General features: G+C 52.8%; 1 long non-coding RNA gene across 1 annotated transcript in view; it reads right to left on the bottom strand.

Moving 5' to 3' along the window:
• The window catches only part of LOC145529113 (uncharacterized), a 60,969-nt gene extending 41,892 nt beyond the window's left edge, over nucleotides 1-19,077 (bottom strand). The window contains exons 1-3 of the long non-coding RNA XR_014070934.1: nucleotides 19,023-19,077; nucleotides 18,721-18,936; nucleotides 16,052-16,203 (exon numbers count right to left, since the gene is read on the bottom strand). This is a non-coding gene — a long non-coding RNA (uncharacterized LOC145529113). The remainder of the gene's footprint in view (nucleotides 1-16,051; nucleotides 16,204-18,720; nucleotides 18,937-19,022) is intronic.
• Nucleotides 19,078-19,743: the final 666 nt, after the last annotated feature.

Raw genomic sequence — 19,743 nt, 5'->3', positions numbered from 1 at the left:
AACAGAGCCTGGAGCTTGCCAAGAGGCTGAAGCTTGGTCCAGGCAGGAAACTTCGGGGCAGAATAAAGTCAGGAAGGGAGACCCCTAGACCACAGTGGGGAGGAGGGGGCCCCAGGCGCCTGCATCCTCTCCCAGGGGGAGCAGCTCCGGGGACACCAGAGACAAAAGGGCAGCGCCCTGCAGGGAGGAGCCGCACCTCTGCCTCAGAGTCCTTCACACGGCGGCAGCAGGGACCACCCACTCAGGAAGCCAAAGGCAGCACACTTGCTAGCTGAGCTGAGGAGCCAGGATGGGGTGGGGGGTAGGGGGTGGGAGACTGGAGAAAGCACTTCCTGAGGCCCGACCAGGGGCTTGCCCAAGACACAGTGGCCCTGTCCACAGCTCTGGGCTTGTTCCCATGCACAGAGCAGGCTAGACAGTCAGCAGCTGGGCCTAAGGGGTAGGAGTTGGGGGGTGAGGACAGACCCCACCCAGAGAGAGCTGTGAGACTGAATCAAAGGGCCCAGTGGTCCCACCTCCACCTCCTGACACACACGACTGTTCCCGTGTGTGGTTCCCATCTTTGGATGCCCTGTTCCCCTATAAGTGTCCTCCCAACTCGGATGGTTGAAAAAACAATGGCAGATGCTAAGGCTAATTTGGGAGCCAGGACATAACTTCAAGGAAGCTCTGGAAATGGGGGTGGGCAAGGGTGGCAGCCTGAGGCTGGGACTTGGGGTGTCTGAAGAATACAGGTCACCCACGCCAGGGGGTCAGAGGCGAAGATACAGCTCCCAGGGGAGGTGAGAGTCAGGGTCGGGTAAACCCCACGGAGAGTGCAGGTCTCAGGGCACGCTCGTGGGCCTCGGGCTGCCCTCGTCTGCTCTTCCTCCCAGGGACCTTCCCCAGTCCCCTCCGGCCATAGCATGAGGTCGTTGCCTGTAGGCTTCTCCACGGCTTGGAATCATCCCTCCCAGAATGATTTGAGCCAGTGGGAACCACAATTTGTACTGTGTGCATCCAAAAGACCCTTCAGCTGAATGGACTTGTGGACACAGTGGCGGCGGGGAGAGGATGGATTGAACTGACACAGTAGCATCAACAGATACACACTGGCATGTGTAAAGCAGAGAGCTAGTGGGAAGCTGCTGTCTAGAACAGGGAGCCCAGCTCAGCGCTCCGTGATGACCGTCATGTTGATGTACAGCAGAAGCTAATACCGCACTGTAAAGCAACTGGACTCAAATTAAAAAATAAATTTAAAAAAAAGACCTCTCAGCCAGGGCTCAAGATGGGGAACTAGGGGTCAAGGGCCTCGGGTGAGCTGCCTTTGAGACAGCTTGTCTGTCCCAAAGGAGCAGGTCATTGTGACCCTGCTATTCTCATTTCTGTGCAAGTCCCAGAGTACTGAAATGCCTCAAAAGGAGGGGCCGAGGCCTACAAGCAGGAAGAGGGGGGTGCAGGCATGGAGGACAGACCTTGGAGTGAGTCTTCCAGGGCCAGGGACCCCAGATCGTAGGCTGGGGGCCTGGGCTTTGCACAGGACTCTTGATGCTGCCATCTGACGAGTGGTCAGGACCCTGTCAATCCAGGAAACAGCACAAATCAGGCTCAAGAGGCATGAAACTGGGGTGCAGGGCAGCCCACTGCTGTCTACAGAGGCCTCCAGGTTGAGGAACGGGGGGCAGGGAGTCACACATGGGTCTCCGGCCTCTTCATCCTGCCCACATTTCCTCAGGCAAAGGTTGAAAGGCCCCATAACCAAGCACACGGATGGCACATTCAGCTACTAACACTTTAGTCAGAATTAGCTTCTCAGACAAGCCAGTCCCCAACTGGGCTCTGAAACAGAGAGCCCAGAAGAGAAGGTAGGGCTGAATGGCCTGAGAAGTGGTTTTAAATGTGCCAGGCATCCTCTCACACCCCCTCCATAAATAACTATCCCATCAGCACCTCCCTGGTGCTGAAATTTTTCAGTGGGGCTAGGAACACTCTGCAGCATTTTCTCCAGCAGCTCTGGACATAAGAACCAGCTCCACCACCTGCAGGCTGTGTGACTTCAGCAAATCACTTACCATCTCTGAGCCCTCTTAGACTCTAGCCAGCAGAGCCCCGTCCCAGGCCTCAGGTCTCAGGGGGAGCCAAGCATTATGGAACTTCTCATAAAAATATCCAGGTGCCTCCTGTGATGTCTGGGACAAGCCAGGGCAGGCAGTGCCATCCAGGCGGGTGCCTCAAGCCCAGACTGAGACTTTTGTGAGCCCTGGTTCCCATTTGGAGCGCTCTCTAACCCTCTATCCAACTGCCATGCCATGCGGGGTAGACAAGATGCCCCAATGGACCCTGGGCATGTTATCTAAGAAGTATTTTAGGGCTATGGACAGGCCCCTGTCTAGGAAGGAAGCCTGACAAGTTGATCACTTCTAGCAGCCAGCACTCTTTCTTTCGTGGGCTCACTTGAAACTAGGCCATCAGAATGGCATGGACACTCTCCTTTGGGATCATGCTCATTTACATCCAACACAAGGAAGAGTTCAAGGCCCAGCTTCCGCATGAGCCAGGGGGTTGGTCCTCCCTCTCTCCTCGAGCCTCGGCACCTGAGAAGGGCGAAGGGTAGCAGGCATCTAACCTGGGCCACATGTAGTGGCAGCTGCGCTGTCCACAGGCCCCACACCACATGCCACCATCTGCCATGGGTGGCCACGCCACTCTCCCCCAAGGACCTCAGAGACCAGTGTCCGCAAGACCAACAGGCCCCTCCCACCCGTGTCTACTCCTGCCCCACCCGAGTGGGGACATCATGCTCCCGAGGTCTGCCTCAGGCTGTGTAGAGGAGGATTCAGCGTGCACTGCATGAATAGTACGTCTCTTCTCACCCACCCACCGACCCCCACCCACCCTGGGACGCGGGAGGGCGCAGAAAGAGGACACAGTCCAGGACAGGGGCAGCCACGACCTGAGGAGTCCAAGCAGGGACGCGCTTTCAGGAGGGGTTTACCCTGTGCTTTGGCTGCAGAGTTCCCAGTGGTAAAAATTAACGTGACCGGAAGACAGACTATTATTTCCCCTTTTCCTGCCCTGTGTGGGCAGGACTTGCGTTTGGGGTCACCATCAATCAAGAGCAGCAGCAACCTCTGGGAGAATGCAGAAGGCCCATCCTCACCGGGTCACGTGGGGGCAGGGGGCGCGGAGTACCCAGCACCCCTGGGGTCACGGTCAGCAGTAAGCAGACCGGTAAGCAGTCAGCATCAAGGACCCGGAGGCAAGGCGGGCTGTCACGTTTCAATGCAAGCAGGCTCCAGGGAGTCCTGGCACCATTGCTACCTTTTTCTCCAGGTGGGAAACGGGAAACCTGGAATTCTTACCTGACACAGCACGGGTGGCGGTGAAGACACGGAGAGCCGGGTGGTTCCTGGACCTGAGTGGGAAGACCTGGGACCTCCACCCCAAGAGGCGTCTTCACTTAAGTGAAAGGAAAGACGTCTTCTGGACCCATGACTAAACCGCTCACGGGCCAAGAAGCCGTACAGTACCTTTCACTCGAATCGCTGGGATAGTCAGAGGCCCCACAAAACGTGTTTTCCCGAAGTCCTGCTCACACTATGCACAGCCTGCTTCCCTCATCCGTTAAGTGGGCGAGCAACATGCCCTCTTACTGTTGTGAGGTCTGAGAAAGTAGGAAGGACCGGATACTCGGGGGAAAAGGCACTCAACCGTGTCTGATGGACACTGTCCCTCCAGCTTCCCTACACCTGAGGACCTGGGGGAAGGGACAGCTTCAAGGCCAATCACAAAACCTCACCTCCCTCCAGCCAATCAGGAGAACCTCACCCTCCCTCCAGCCAATCAGGAGACACTCACGGTCCCTCCAGCCAATCAGGAGACCGTCACTCTCCCTCCAGCCAATCAAGTGACTGCCCCACTTGCTAACTCCACAACTTTGCTCCTGCAGTTTTCTGTTCCTGGAATGTCCTTCCTCCTTCACTGCTTCGCCCATTCTGTTGCTTTCTCAAGGCCTGGCTTAGCCATGTCCTCCTCTGGGAAGCTCTGTGTCACCCTGGGCAAAAGGGAAGAGCACCGGCCATCTTGGACTCCCAAAGCCCGGCCACACCTCATCCTGCAGGCGAGCATCTGAGGCACCGTCTTAGCCCAAACTATGAGGCTGGACCTGGAATAGAGACCCTTGGCTGCGAGCTGGTGGGCCTATTCCCTACCCCCTTCCGGACCCCAGCATCCTCATGGGCACAGAGGTGTAAAACCTCTGTCCCCAGTCTTTGAGAGGATCATGGGAGTGGGTGGACAGTCTGTCTACTTCTGAGGACAGGGCATTCAGCCATTTGTATTCTTTCTCTCACCCTGCTCTGTGCCAGCCCCGACAAGGCCTAACAGAATCAGACACCATCCTGGGGTTGCTCATGAAATGAAAATCAACCAGACACTGACATGAAGTGTGAACAATGCTGGGGGCTCCGCAGAGGGCCTCAGTCAACCAGGGAGGGCTTCCAGGAAGAAGTGACACCTAAGCTCTGTGTTCTTGTAAATTAATATTTATTTGGCACATGATCCAGACACTGTACTACCCAAGCCAGGTGCATCACCCATTTGATGCCTCCCAGCACCTGTGAGGCAGGTACACTCATTTTACCGATGAGGGAGCTAAGGTTTGGGGAGGAGATGTCCCTTGCCCTGGCCACCCAGATGGCACAGTCAGAGCCAGGTAGAAGAAGGTGCGTGTGGGGAGGTATGGGGGTGCAGTTTCTGGTGGAGGGGACAGAGGGAACAGCAGTGTTGGATGCAAGGAGAGTCTGGGTGTTTGTGGGGCAGTTTGGGGGAGGGTCTCTAGAAAGTTTGGCCAGAGCGTAAATGGGCGGCCAAGAGTGGTGAGAGCAGAGATAGGAGAAGGGGCAGGGGCCTTGGAGACCTGTCTGCTCATGGGCAGCAGGGAGTCATAGATGGTGCTAGGCAGGGAGGCATCCGGTCAAATGGGTGACTTAGAAAGACAGTTCTGGGACGAGAGGGCAATCACTCAGAAGAAGGAGTGAAGTGGACGTGAGAACAAGATACAGATAGCCCAGGGGTCACTCTTGGCTCTCAGAGCAAGTCGGGGAGGAAGGAGTGACTGTCCCTAGCTCTGGGAAAAGCTTTTGTTTTCCACCTCCAGGATGGCACCCCACCCCCAGCTCCAGATGTGAGTGGCCACCTGCCTGAGGGACAGCTGGTGGAACGGTAAGTGGGCAGGTCTATCCTAACCCAGCATCACCAGCTCCTGTCCCTGCCCGACCTGCTCCATCCCTGCCCTCTCCATCTCAGCAAATGACATGACCTTCCTTCCAGGGCTCAGACCCAAACTTGGGAGTCACCCTTGACTTTTTTTCACCCCAGCCTCCAACCCATCATGTAGTTCTGTTGTCTCCTCTGTGCCCGAAGTTTACCCACAATCCAGCCAGTCCCCACCTCCACGGCCAGCCCCCTGGTCTGAGCCATTGCTTCCTCTCACCTTGGTCACTGCAGTGCCTCTCACCTGCCCACAGCCTGTTCCTTGGGCATCCAGAAGCATTCTGAAATCCTGAGTTTAATTAGGATTAAACTGGATTAATCCTGATGAGGATTAAATCCTAACTAGGATTAAATTAGGATTAATTAAATTAAACTCACTGTTCTGTTCAAAGCCCATCAGGGATGTCCTGGTCACTCCAGCTTACTCCATAGTCCTCCTCCCAGGGCCAAACCAGATCTGACCCCTAACCTCACCCTGACCTCATCTCCTACTACTTTGTGCCCCCTCACCAGCCTCTTTGGTGTTCCTCAAACTCACTACATTAACAGCTGCCTCAGGGCCTTTGCACTTGCTGTTCCTTGCCTGGGATGCTGTCTCTGGAGACAGTCATGTGACTTGCCCCCACTATTCATTCTGTTTAAACATCACCTCTTCGCCTCCTTTGGGACCTGCCTTCCCATTATTCTCAGTACCCCCTCACCCTGATTTTCTTCATATTACTTAGTCTTCACATCATGTTAGGTAATGATTTGTTTATTTGTTCAATCTCTGTTTGCCTCCCTCTCAAGATTGTCAGTGCCCTGAGGTCATGATCCTGACCTTCTTATCAAATACTCCTGGAACCCCAGTGCCTAGAAGGGGCCTGGCACACAGTAGGGCATAGAATATATGTTCATAGAATATACGAACGTAGAATATATGTTCACTGAATGAACGAGTGAATGACGTTTCAGTTGATGTTTTTGGTGCTTTCCCTCTCATCGCTTTCACACCCATGGCTTCCCTGGATCACCCTTAGGAATGGGAGGCTCAGAGAGGGCGAGACACTTGTGCAAAACCACACAGCTCAACCTCCGTCCCTGAGTCTATCTGCACTTCCCTTCCTTCTCTTGTGAGCTCAGGGTATGCTTGGCAGATGCCAGCGCCTGTGGAGTAAGGAGAAAGATCGTCTCACACCAGAAGTGGGGGAGGCGGCCCCACAGGTGCTATTTTAGTGACTCAGGGCAGGTAGGGCCTGAAAAGGGCCAGCTGGGGGCCCCACAGGCCTGAATTATTCACTGGATCCCTGAGCACATCAGGTTTCCTCCTGTGTACAATGTACGTTCCTGCAGTAAGAACAGGCAAGTGAGCATACATCACTATAGGGTCAAAAGCATACGCTCTGGTGTCGGGCTGCCTGGTTCAAATTCCAGACCCCCACCTCCTGGGTGCATGACCCTGGGTAAGTTACCTCACCACTCTGTACCTTAGTGGTCTTGTCTTTAAAGTGGGTATGGCGATTTCTACCTATTCGACTAAGCTGGTGGTGGGTTTAATGGATTAATACATGACAGCATAATGTCTGGCCCATGATAAAAATTCAGAGTACCAAGTCGGAGACAGTGTCTTAAATCATGTCTTTTTCTAGTCCTGATTGCAGGTCATGAGGCATCTGATTTTCGTCTAAAGATAGATTACTGAGATGAGCTTCAGAAACAAACTTGGAGTGCCCTTTAATAGTTCAAATAAATTTTATATTCACATGCTAGCAAGATTATGCTCAAAATCCTTCAAACTAGATTTTAGCAGTATATGAACCAAGAACTTCCAGATGTACGAGCTGGATTTAGAAAAGGCAGAGGAACCAGAGATCAAATTGCCAACACCCCCTAGATCATAGAAAAAGCAAGGGAATTGCAAAAAAAAATCTATTTCTGCTATATTGACTATGTTAAAGCCTTTGACAGGGTGGATCACAACAAACTGTGGAAAACTCTTAAAGGGATGGAAATACCAGACCACCTTACCTGCCTCCTGAGAAATCTGTATGCAGAATAAGAAGCCAACAGTTAGAACTGGACATGGGACAAAGGACTGGTTCAAAATTAGGAAAGGAGTAAGTCAAGGCTGTGTACTGTCACCCTGCTTATTTAACTTATCTGCAGAGTGCTGCTGCTAAGTCGCTTCAGTCATGTCCGACTCTGTGCGACCCCACAGACGGCAGCCCACCAGGCTCCGCCGTCCCTGGGATTCTCCAGGCAAGAACACTGGAGTGGGTTGCCATTTCCTTCCCCAATGCATGAAAGTAAAAGTGAAAGGGAAGTCGCTCAGTCTTAGCGACCCCATGGACTGCAGCCTACCAGGCTCCTCTGTCCATGGGATTTTCCAGGCTAGAGTACTGGAGTGGGTTGCCATTGCCTTCTCCATATCTGCAGAGTACATCGTGTAAAATGCCAGGCTGGATGACTCACAAGCTGGAATCGAAATTGCCAAGAGAAATATCAACTACCTCAGATATGCAAATAATACCACTTTAAAGGCAAAAAGTGAAGAGGAACTACAGAGCCTCTTGGTGAAAGTGAAAGAGGAGAGTGGAAAAGGTGGCTTAAAACTCAGCATTCACAAAATGAAGATCATGGCATCCAGTCCCATCACTTCATGGCAAATAGACGGGGAAAATGTGGAAACAGTGACAGATTTCATTTTCTTGGGCTCCAAAATCACTGTGAATGGTGACTGCAGCCACAAAATTATAAGACTCTTGCTCTTTGGAAGGAAAGCTATGACAAACCTAGACAGCATTTTAAAAAGCAGAGACATTACTTTGCCAACAAAGTCCATATAGTCAAAGCTGTGGTTTTTCCAGTAGTCATGTACAGATGTGAGAGCTGGACCATAAAGAAGGCTGAGCACCAAAGAACTGATGCTTTTGAACTGTGGTGTTGGAGAAGACTTGAGAGTCCCTTGGACTGAAGGAGATCAAACCAGTCAATCCTGAAGGAACTCAATCTTGAATGTTCATTGGAAAGACTGATGCTGAAGCTGAAGTTCCAAAACTTTGGCCACCTGATGCAAAGAGCTGACTCATTGGTGAAGACCTTGATGCTGGGAAAGATCGAAGGCAGGAGGAGAAGGGGACGGCAGAGGATAAGATGGTTGGATGGCATCACCGACTCCATGGATGTGAGTTTGAACAAACTCCGGGAGACAGTGAAGGACAGAGAAGCCTGGTGTGCTGCAGTCCATGGGGTCTCAAAGAGTCAGACAGGACTTAGCGACTGAACAACAACCATAACAGCAGAGAACTATCCAGAAAATGAGTCTTAGTAGATGCAGACCTCTATTAACAAATTGAGATTTAACATTCACTGAAACATCTTTTTCTTCCTAGATTACCCTCATTTTTTCCAAATATAACCAAATTAAGACTAGCTTGTTTGTGAAATAGTTCTGGTCTCAATAAACTTGACCTGATGATTTATATGACCATAATTGATCACAGATTTTTGCTTTGCTGAAAAAAAATTCAGAAGGTAGTAGTAGTACTAGTAACAATAATAATGGAGAGCTTGTGACTCTGTGTGTGTTGAGCAAGATGGTACCTGGCACTGACCCCTAGTTAGTTCTCACTAACTCTTGGAGAATAACCAGCACCCAAATGTACCTCCCATTCACCCCCTGACCTGCCCCTTCACCCTTATTGTCCTGACCAACTGGTCTCCCAGCCCACAGCAAATCCAAGGCTTGGCTCCTCCCTGACACAGAGGAGGAAGTGGGCTGGGAGACGTGGGGACTCACCCAAGGTCACAGACAGAGTGCCAGTGGGGGACCAGGACTCATCCTCCTCAGGAAGGGTCCCTTGACCCCTGCCCAGCTCGCTCTGGCTTCCCTATCGTGTGATGCTATAACAGCCTAACCCTCGCCTTGCAGATAACTCATCACAGCTGTGGTCATTTCGTTCTGGTCTGCCTTCTCTGCCAGAGCCTGAGCTGTTCATGTAAAATTCCCTGTACCTGGGCCTGAGTCAAAGCTGGTTTTCAGTAAATATTTATTGGATAGATGAGTGTACAGATGGATGGATGAGTGGATGGATGAATAGACGGGTGGATGGGTGGGTAAGTGGATAGATGGGTAGATGGATGGATGGATGCATGGATCAGTGGGTGGAAGAATGGATGGGTAAGTGGATAGGTGGGTACATGGATAGATGGCTGAGTGCATTAGTGGATGAATGCATGGATGGATGAGTGGATGGGTAGGTAAGTGGGTGGATGGGTTGATGGCTAGATAAATAGATGGGTGGGTGGTGGGTAAGTAGATAGATGGGTGGATGGATGGATTAGTTGATGGATGAATGGATGGGTGATGGGCGAGTAAATGGATAGATGGGTAGATGGATGGATGAGTGGTTGGGTAGGTGGTGAGACAGACTCCAGAGACAGTGCTCTCCATGTCACAGCTCACTGAGTCTTTCTCCATCATCTGAAACACAAGGAGGCCTTAATGACCTCTGAGCTCTAAGAGACTCTAAAATCTTATGAGCCAAATGCACTTGGCCTCAGTGGCCTCAGTCTCTCCGTCTATGAAATAGTGAGAACAAGACCAGCCTGCCTAGATTTCAGGCTTCCCAGGATAAGCTGGTGAAAGGACAAGTATAGCAGCACCTTGAAAGTGGTTTGTGCTGCAAAGAGCTCATCAGGTGATAACTCAGTCAGCTTTGGTGAGGGTGCCAAGGGTGCGGCTATGACACGGGCCCTGGCAGTGTGCATGGGTGTGCCCTGCTGGCAAGCACGCTGCCAGAGGGGGCCAGCAGCCTTCAAGGCACTGGTGCCTCTGACCCAGTAATGCCACTTCTAGGAACGGACCCTAAGGAGTTAATCAAGGATTCCCACAGAGCAATCCTTACGCACAAGAACAGCTGCTGTAGTGTTGCTGTGAAAGAGGGAAGGTCCAGAAGACAGCAGGGCCCAGTGGAGCCCAGCACGCTGGTGGAATACTACGCAGCTGAGCAAACGCTGGTGTTTCGAGACTGACTCTCTGACATAGGGAAATGCCTGTGATAAAACGTAAGTGAAAAAAGAATCAAGATAGGAGATTACATGTGGAGTACGATCTCCTGCCTATTGGGGGAAGAGAGTCTGTTTTTGAGCATTTGCACAGAAAAAAGTCCCAGATGGATACATACCCAAATGCCTGGTGATCTCGAGGTGGGGGAATTTCCTGGTAGTTTTCCATATTGTGAGAAACCCGTATTATGGGATGCAGACCAGGGGATGGGCCTCCATCTCTGACCTTCTTTTCCTGAGCCCCAAGCAGGGAAGCCCTTGCCCTCCCAAAAGGCGGTGAGGGTCTAAGGTCAGGGTAGTGGGGAAGAGATGTACCCCTCTTCCTGGCAGTTTCACTAGGAGCCTCGCCTTTCAAATATCAGGACATAGCAACCTCTGGACCCTCCTGCTGCCCCTGGGGATGGACTATGGAGACTTGCTCGCTCGCCTACTTTGTTATCTGGTTTTCCTTTTTCTCAAATTTTACATTTTCTACAACGGGCAAGCACAGCTTTCTGACAGGTGAGGAAGGAAGGCGATAATGAACCAGCCAGGGGCGTAGGCTGTCTCTGGACTTGCCCAGACCCCCAGTGCAGGAGATGCAAGAGGCCACAGGTTCCATCCCAGGGTGGAAAAGATCCCCTGGAGAAGGAAATGACAACCCACTTCAGTATTCTTGCCTGGGAAATCCCATGGACAGAGGAGCCTGGCGGGCTACAGTTCGCGGGGTTGCAAAGAGTTGGATAGTACAGAGTGTGTGCATGCTCACACACACACACACATACACACACACACATAGACACACACACACAGGTCGCAGAGTCAGGCAGTACTGAGTGCACGCGCGCGCACACACACACATACACACACCCGTGGCCTGAGTGCACGCGCACACACACACACACACCCGTGGCCTGAGTGCACGCACACGCGTGCGCACACACACACACGCGCGCGCACACACACACACACACCCGTGGCCTGACTGCCACACACACACATACACACACCCGTGGCCTGAGTGCACACGCGCGCGCACACACACACGTGGCCTGAGTGCACGCGCGCACGCGCACACACACACACACACACACCCGTGGCCTGAGTGCACGCACACGCGCACGCACACACACACACCCGTGGCCTGAGTGCACGCACACACGCGCGCACACACACACACACACCCGTGGCCTGAGTGCACGCACACGCGCACACACACACACACATACACACACACACACACCCGTGGCCTGAGTGCACGCACACGCGCGCGCACACACACACACACACCCGTGGCCTGAGTGCACGCACACGCACACACACACACACACATACACACACACACACACACACACATACACACACACACACACCCGTGGCCCTCAGGGCCTGCACGGACCTGAAGGGGCAGAGGGGGATGCAGCGCAGCGCTGGCGCCAACAGACCACGTGGAGCTCCGCCTTCTCCCCCGCACTGACCGCCGAGCTCCTCCCCTGAGTCTCAGTGTCCCCACGTGCGCAGCCACCAGGACCCTCACAACCCCAACACTCAGTGGGCAGGTGCGGAAGGAAGGAATGAACCAAGGACGGGGGCATGAACTGGGGAGGGCAGGGCCTTCCTGACTCTCCCAGGCCTTCGGTTTCCAACCCCCTGGGGCTAGCGTCGGGGTGGGGGGGTGCGGAAGGATGGGGCGGGGGGGGGGGGGACCGCGGCCTGGCACCTGCGGGGTCCCGGGGTCTGAGTCCTGGGGACCTGGGGAAACTAGAGCAGGGTCGGGGGGCCCAGCCCCTCTCCCCTGAATTCCCGGAGCTGTAGAAGCGGGGGTGGGGGGGGCGCTGCTTCAGACCGCGACAAAGACGGGATCAGGACCCCGGATGAGAACATGGTCGGCGCGTGAATCTTTGTAATTAACTCTCTACTGTCTCAACTCCTGAGAAAATACATAAGACATGTAATTGCCTTTGTATGTCGGACACTCATTAGGAGACTAATAAATGTTATTATTTATTAATATGGTAATGAATCATTCGGTTTTTTTAAAATTAAACCTTAAACCGCTCACAAATTAAATGTAAATTATGGGGCCCGGCGTCGATGGAGAGGGCTCCCCGGGGAAGGGCCGCCCCGCGCTCCCTCCGCAGAAATGAGCCGCTGGGCCCTTTAATGAGGCGCAGGGGGCTGGAGGCGGCGGGGTGACGCGAGGACACGGCCGGCTCGCGGGGACATCCTGCCCCCTGCCGGCCGCGCGGAGCTCCCGCCGCTCTTTCCAGAAGCTGCTCATCCCTCTCGGGCTGCGGGCCGCCCCCCAGCCCCGCGCCTGGCAGACGGCCCCCCGCGACACGCATGCATTCCGCGGCCCAAGTCTGTTAGGAGTGGGGTGCCTGACCCTGGAAGAGCCTGCTCCCCCCTAAAGGAAAAATGCAGCTCCTGCTAGAGTCAGGCTGGGCCAGTAACACAGTATGAACAGGTAAGGTTATCATTTCCTGAGGGCTGACTCCCTGATGGACATCCAGCCATGCATGACCTCAAATGCTGTAGGCACAGTTCCCTCCACCCATCCTACAGTTGAGAACACTGAGGCACTTGCCCAGCTCAATAGTAAGGAAGGGAGGGTAGGAGGCTTGCCAAGTCCAGGGTCTGAGCCCTTGACCACTCAACAGCCAGCCCAGGTTCTTCTGGTTCCCACAAGGAGGAGGAAATGCCACCCTCGTCCCCATCCATGCCCAGAACACAAGGCACGGGGTCAGTGGCCACACCTTTGGTGGACACCTGAGTTAAAGCACTGTTGACCTAAGCCCTGCGTGGTGTGGGCAGAGAGGATGCTTCCAGCTCCTGTCCTCAACAGTGCCGCAGCGGGCATCTTGGAGTTTAGGACTGTTTCCCTAGGAAGGATTCCCGGAATCAGACTCCCGAACCAGAAGCTAGGACAGTTTTAGGTTTGGGATGCATGTTGCTCAATTGCCTTCTGACAAATGGATCCTAATTAACACCCACTCGGGGAGGCCTCCACCCACCCCCCAACCATGCTGGGCAACCTCTGAGAGACAGCCTATGACAGGTCCTGAACCCCTACCCCTACCTGCTTCCTCTTCCCCCCGCCCGGTGACCTTGGGAAACCCAGCTGGTCTATGAGTCAACTTCTCCACAAGTCATCCCAGAACTTTCAGGATGTGCGCTGCCCCTTGAACCAGTGCTACCCCCTTCCCCACTTCCTCAGGGTCAGAGGTGGATGGGGCAGCCACGGCTGGCCCCTCATCCCCTTGCTTTGTCCTGGTCTTGCTCCCCAGGGAACCCCGGCCGCATACCATGCCATTCTTTGGTCCTTAACCACAGCCCCCTCCCCACATTGATCCCGTGTCCACCTTCAGGATACAGTTCTTGGTTAGTACCCTCCCTCACTCCCATCAGACTCTGCCTCTCATTCAGATGATTGTCATAGCAACGGCCATTGAGTGCCCATTATTCCCCAGGTCCTGATCTAAGGCTACATTCCTGTCATTTTCCTAACTTGTTACCCGTGAGGAACCTGCCAAGTGGCTGAGCTGTGATCTGACCCTGGAGTCACGCCCCAGCCACTTGGGTCTCTGCTGTCTGCCCAGGCTGAAGCACAGATCCCCAGATGTGCCCGGGCTGGGAGGTCCCGAAGCACACACGAGGGTGGGTCCGCTGCTGGATTCCCATCACCCTGCAGAGTGCCTGCGGGAGTCACGGGTCCTCTCTGGACAGCTGTACCCAGACCCTGGGGTCTACCCCAGCTACTTCCCACATAACCTTCTGTCTCCCTGCCCCTGGGAGCCCAGCTCCTCAGTCTCGTCTTGGGGCCCCCTCTTGCCCCAGTATCTGATTCGAGGAACAGTCTTCCTCAGCCTGATATGACTCTATTCTCTGCCCTGGGTCCCAGCCCTGCCTCTGTTCCCAGAACTCTGTCACAGGAGGGGGGACAGAAAGAACATCCTGTATTATTGCTGTTATCTCTCCGCTGGCTGACACACCAGCTAATTTGTTTCAATCTCGCCCCTCCCTTATTGATCAGTGCTTTAACCAGAGCGTTGTGTTACATGACTTGTTCCCATGGCAACCATCAGATAAATGCACGAATCTGATGTGTCTGTTTCCTGAGCCAGATCTTCCCCTAAGAGCTCGCAGGGAACAAATCTCCTTTCATATCCTCCACTGTTTTCTGAAAGCTCGGGATATTGTTCAGAACAAGTCATTTTTTAAAAATATTAAAAAAAAGAGAACTTAACCAGGTTTCCCAACAGATATAAAGTTGTTTCATAAGGTGCATCATTTAAGAAATATGAAATCAGATTAAAAAAAAAAGAAAAAAAAACCCTTTGACCAAGTTCATCTTTCTTCTGAGACTTTCTCCTTAGGAAACAAGCTGAAATCTGCAAACATCTCTCTGCATAAAGATATCAGCCCCATCATTTATCAAGAGAAAAACTGGAAACAGCCTGAAAGTTCAACAACAGAAGATTCAAATAAACTGTGGTTCACACACTTACCAAGATATTATTGAGATATTTAAAATGCTACCTGAAAGAGGGAAACCTGTGTCAAATGATGGGAAGTGAAAGAAACAGGATGAAAACAGTGTCTTCCCCGGGAGACCATAATGAACGTAAACAACTCTCAACTCTGGCGGGGAGGGGGGTGGGGAACGGGACACTCAGAGAAAACACATACCTAAAGGTTCACAGAACTGTTTCTTATTAGCAGACCGTGCTATTTTTTCTCCTTATTCACCTATTCAACAGATGTTTGTGGACCACCTGTTAGCGGCGCTGGGAGCAGAACAGTTTGTTACTATAGTTTCCTAAGTGTGTTTAATGAGTATGTGTTACTTTTAAATGGAAAAGACAGTGTTGTTGTTGTTTTTTTTCAAAAGCCAGGATGTATTTTTCATCCATTAGGTTGGTATCAAAATAAAGATGTTTCATGCCAGAGGAGAGCTTGTGGGGACACAGGCCCCCTGCTGGCAGAAGCAGGAATTACAGCTACTTTATCTGGAGAGTGATACCCCTCCCTGCCTAAGCCCTGCCAAGCTGACATTTACTTCCCTCCAGGGAAGCCTGAGCCCCCACCAGCCCCCACTGCAGAGGAGGAGAAGAAAGCTGCTAGAAACCAGGCACCGCCCAGAGCGGATCCTGCATATTTAATCTCAGGGTGGGGTTGGCAGCTTCTCGGTGCTCCAGGGCACGTCCCTGAGTCTCCCTGGCCTCAGTTTCCTCCTGTGCACTGAGGGCGATGACTCAGCCCTGGCCGGCTTCCTGTGACGATTACAGGAGGTATGATGGGGAGCGGCCTGTCGCACAGGCACCCAAACCTCCCCCCCACCATCACCACCGCTTTTTTTTTTTACAACCAGCAAGCATGCCAGCCTGGCATTTTCTGGTTTTGATCTCTCAGGGAAAAGCATGTGAGTGCTCCATCACTCAGTCATGGCTGACTCTTGGCAACCCCGTGGACTCTAGCCCAGCAGGCTTCTCTGTCCATGGGAGTTCCCAGGCAAAATACTGGAGTGGGTTGTAATATTGGAGTGGGTTGCATTTCCTCCTCCAGGGTATCTTCCGGACCCAGGGATCAAACCCGTATCTCCTGAGTTGACAGGCGGATTCTTTACCACTGAGCCACCTGGGAAGCTCACTCCGGAAAGGAGTTCCCTTTTTATTCCCAGGCGTCCCCCTGTTTCTCCACTCCCAGATCCCCAGCCCACCGGTCTCCACCCCAAGCCCATGTCCCCTCAAACCAGGCCAGCAGGGCTCACCTCAGGGCTCACTTTCATGCTCCGTTTGTCCGGTTGTTCCATGGTCTTTGAAAACTTATAAAATCTTTTCTTCTTTTTTAAGGCAAAGTTCCATCTTCAATAGGAATCCAACATTTTCTTAATAGTCCTAATTCAGCAGCTGGAGGAATTTTCTGGATTTGAAAAGAGTGAAAAAGAAAGATCACCTCTAGTTTCTGATGGAACATGCATAATCCTGGCTGGATTCTAGATTTAGGGGCAGGGAGAGAGATTCTACCTTCTGGGCCAATGCTCTGCCCTGGAATATGTAGGACAGTCACCTGAACCTAAGATCATGGCATCCAGTTCCATCATTTCATGGCAAATAGATGGGGAAACAATGACAGACTTTATTTTCTTGGGCTCCAGAATTACTTTGAATGGGGACTGCAGCCATGAAATTAAAAGATGCTGGCTCCTTGGAAGAAAAGCGATGACAAACCTAGTCAGTGTATTGAAAAACAGACATCATTTTGTCAACAAAGATCCATATAGTCAAAGCTATAATTTTTCCGATAGTCAGGTATGGATGTGAGAGTTGGACATTAAGAAGATTGAGCCCTAAAGAGTTGATGCTTTCGAACTGTGGTGATGGAGAAGACTCTTGAGAGTCCCTTGGACAGCAAGGAGATCAGACCAGTCAATCCTGGAGGAAATCAACCCTGAATATGCATTGGAAGGACTGATGCTGAAGCTGAAGCTCCAATACTCTGGCCACCTAATGAGAAGAACTGACTCACTGGAAAAGATCCTGATGCTGGGAAAGATTGAAGGCAGGAGGAGAAGGGGAAGACAGAGGATGAGATGGGTTGGATGGCATCACCGACTGGATGGACATGAGTTTGAGCAAGCTCTGGGAGATGGTGAAGGACAGGGGAGCCTGGCGTGCTGCAGTCCATGGGGTCACAAAGAGTCGAACATGACTGAGCAACTGAACAGCTCCTGAGCCTGGCCGCTGGGGGTTGAGATTCAGCAGATGTGAGCCTCAGAGGGGAACAGCATGGGGGGGAAGGGGTTGGAGGAAGGTAGGGGAGATGATGGTTCTTTCCAAATTTTCCAAGTCTTTTCCACATAACTGCATGTCAACAATGCAACCCAGGTAGGTGGCGGGGGAAGAGGGGAGACAGGTGTGGACTTGATTTTGCACTAGGAGGTGATTCGAGGCAGCGGACAGGAATGCGGGTCACTCTGTCCTTGCTGGAGGGCTCTGGCACCACCCATGCCAAGTCTAAAACCGTGCCTGCCTGCGCATCAGCACCTCCACCTGAGGTAGGTGAGCATGGGAAAGAAGTACAGACAGGCAGACCACTTAGCTTCTCCAGCGATCACTGCTACAGCGTGGTCAACGGGCAGAGTGGACCAGCACCTAGTGTTCACAAGGGGCCTGCTGAGTTGAGCAAATCATGGTTCAGCCATACCTTGGAATATGAATAAAAATATTACTATAAGGACTTCCCTGGGGGTCCAGTGGTTAAGAATCCGCCTGCCAGTGCAGGGGACACAGGTTCGATCCCTTGTCTGGGAAGATTCCACATGCTGCAGGGCACCTAAGCCCATGCAACACAACTGCTGAGAGCCCATGCTCCCCAACAGGAGAAGCCACCCCCAGGAGAAGCCCACGCACCGCAGCTAGAGAATAGCCCCCACTTGCCACGACTAGAGAAAGCCCGCGTGCAGCAGTGAAGACCCAGCACAGCCACAAATAAAATAATAAATAATTTGCAAAAATATTAGCATAGATAATTCCTTAAAAAGGTGGTCTCACCACACTGTCCAGCAAGAAGCAAGATTACAGAGCGCTGCAGAATGATGCCAGCTGTGTTCAATAGAAGAGCAGGGACATCTAGATCTTTCAGGCACAGGAAAAAGTCCAGGAAGAAATTTGCCAAAAGGCAATGGTGGTCCCCTCTGAATGACCTCTTTTTTAATTCTCTGCATTTTCTGGTATTTCCCACAATGAATGAACGTTATCTTTTTGTTTATTGCTGAGCACGGCCTAGGAGACATACTGCCTGGGTCCAGCCCTTCCTGTGTGCCCTTAGGCAAGTTACTTAACCACCCAGTGCTTCCGTTTCCTCTCAGAAACAATGAGGACAGCACCCGTCTCACTGGGTTGCAGAGGTTAAAACAAAATGCTTAGCTCACTGCCTAGAAGATAGTAAGTATTCAAAATGTTAGTGGTTGTTATTATGCACTTGTTTCTCTACATGTAAACATGTCACTGGGCTGGGCGCTGAGAATTCAGCAGAGGCAACTGAACTCCAGCGGAGAACAGACATTAAACCAACACACACACGATTAATTCACTGCATTAGGAGCAATGATTAATTCATTACATTGAGGAGTGAAGCTATGCGGGCACTTTGAGAGCACTTACTGGGGGGACCTTGTTGAGGATTTTGATCATTATCTTAGGAGCAGTGGGAAGCCTGATAGTCAAAGGTTTCCAGGAAGACGGCAAGATCAGAAGCATGTGGTTTAAAAATTCCCTGCGTGTCTTCCCTGTAAACTGAGAGGGACTCTGGGATGCGGGGGGAGGGTGCCTTGAGAAAGCTGCTCTGGGGGTGTGGACCAGAGAGGGCCCTTCTGGATTCCTGAGGACCAAGGTGGAAGGAGCCAAGTAGACAGACTTCAGCGCCCTGGACACAAACCTCGAGTGATGACTTCAGAGTGGGGATGGCGTTGGGGTGACGAACCTCGTGGATGGCTCCCAGGTTTGGGGACACTGGGGGAGGGTGTTTTCGGGACAGCAGAGCGCTGACCCATCATGCGCTGAATTAGAGGTGAGTGGTATCCCAGGGGAGAGGTCCCAGAGACAGCTGCCCTGAACTTGGGATTGAGTCCACAGAGGCCAGATGCAGTCGCCACTGGAGATAGCGTGAGAAGGAGAAACAGTGAGAAACAGGAGAAATGATGCAGTGAGAAACCCCAGGTTCTGGGGATGGTAACTCACCGGAGCCTGGAGGACGGCATCCCAGGGCAGTTGGTCCCGCGGAACCCATCGGGGTGGATGTGGCCGAGTGGATGTGACCAGGGATTGAGTTGGGTGTGGCCGGGGCCGGTGGGTGTGGCCGGGGCCGGTGGGTGTGGCCGGAGGCGGGACAGGTTCCAGCGGCGAGGGTGCTCTTTGACAGCTTCTCCCCAGGTCTGGAAGCCACTGGGCAGCTCGACACAGGTGGGTCCCCACATGTCCGGACCCCTCAGAGGAGGAGGCTGCCTCCCTCGAAGATGCGCATGTGGTCCTCATCCCACCTGGCCCGCGAGGCTGTCTCCAAAGCCCCCATCAAATCCGGGTCTCTAACAGCCCGGCCCCCTCCCTTCTCTCCCCCCACTTCCTGTCCCCCTGCTCCAGGCACTGGGACTGCCCCCCACACCAGCTGTCCCCCAACCGCCAAGCACACCCACTTCTCAGGTCCTCTACTCAGGCAGGTCCCTCTCCCAGGACACGCTTCTCCCGGAGCCTGCCATGCCTCTCTGGTGTCTCCTTCGGACCCCCCAAGTTGTGGCCCCCACCCCCCCAACCTCCCCCCACCCCTTTGAGCGATGGAGTACCTGCTCCAGTTTTCATCCCCTCCCTCTCTAGACCTAAGCCCAGGAAAACAGAGACTCTGCTCCTTCCTGCATCTCGACTGTGGAGCGACAGTGACTGGGACCTAGTAGGTGCTCAGTGAATG

Source organism: Giraffa tippelskirchi, chromosome 12, assembly GCF_054371585.1.
Source record: "Giraffa tippelskirchi isolate mGirTip1 chromosome 12, T2T-mGirTip1v1.2.pri, whole genome shotgun sequence".
NCBI lineage: Eukaryota > Metazoa > Chordata > Mammalia > Artiodactyla > Giraffidae > Giraffa > Giraffa tippelskirchi.
This window is presented reverse-complemented; position numbering and strand designations above follow the sequence as displayed.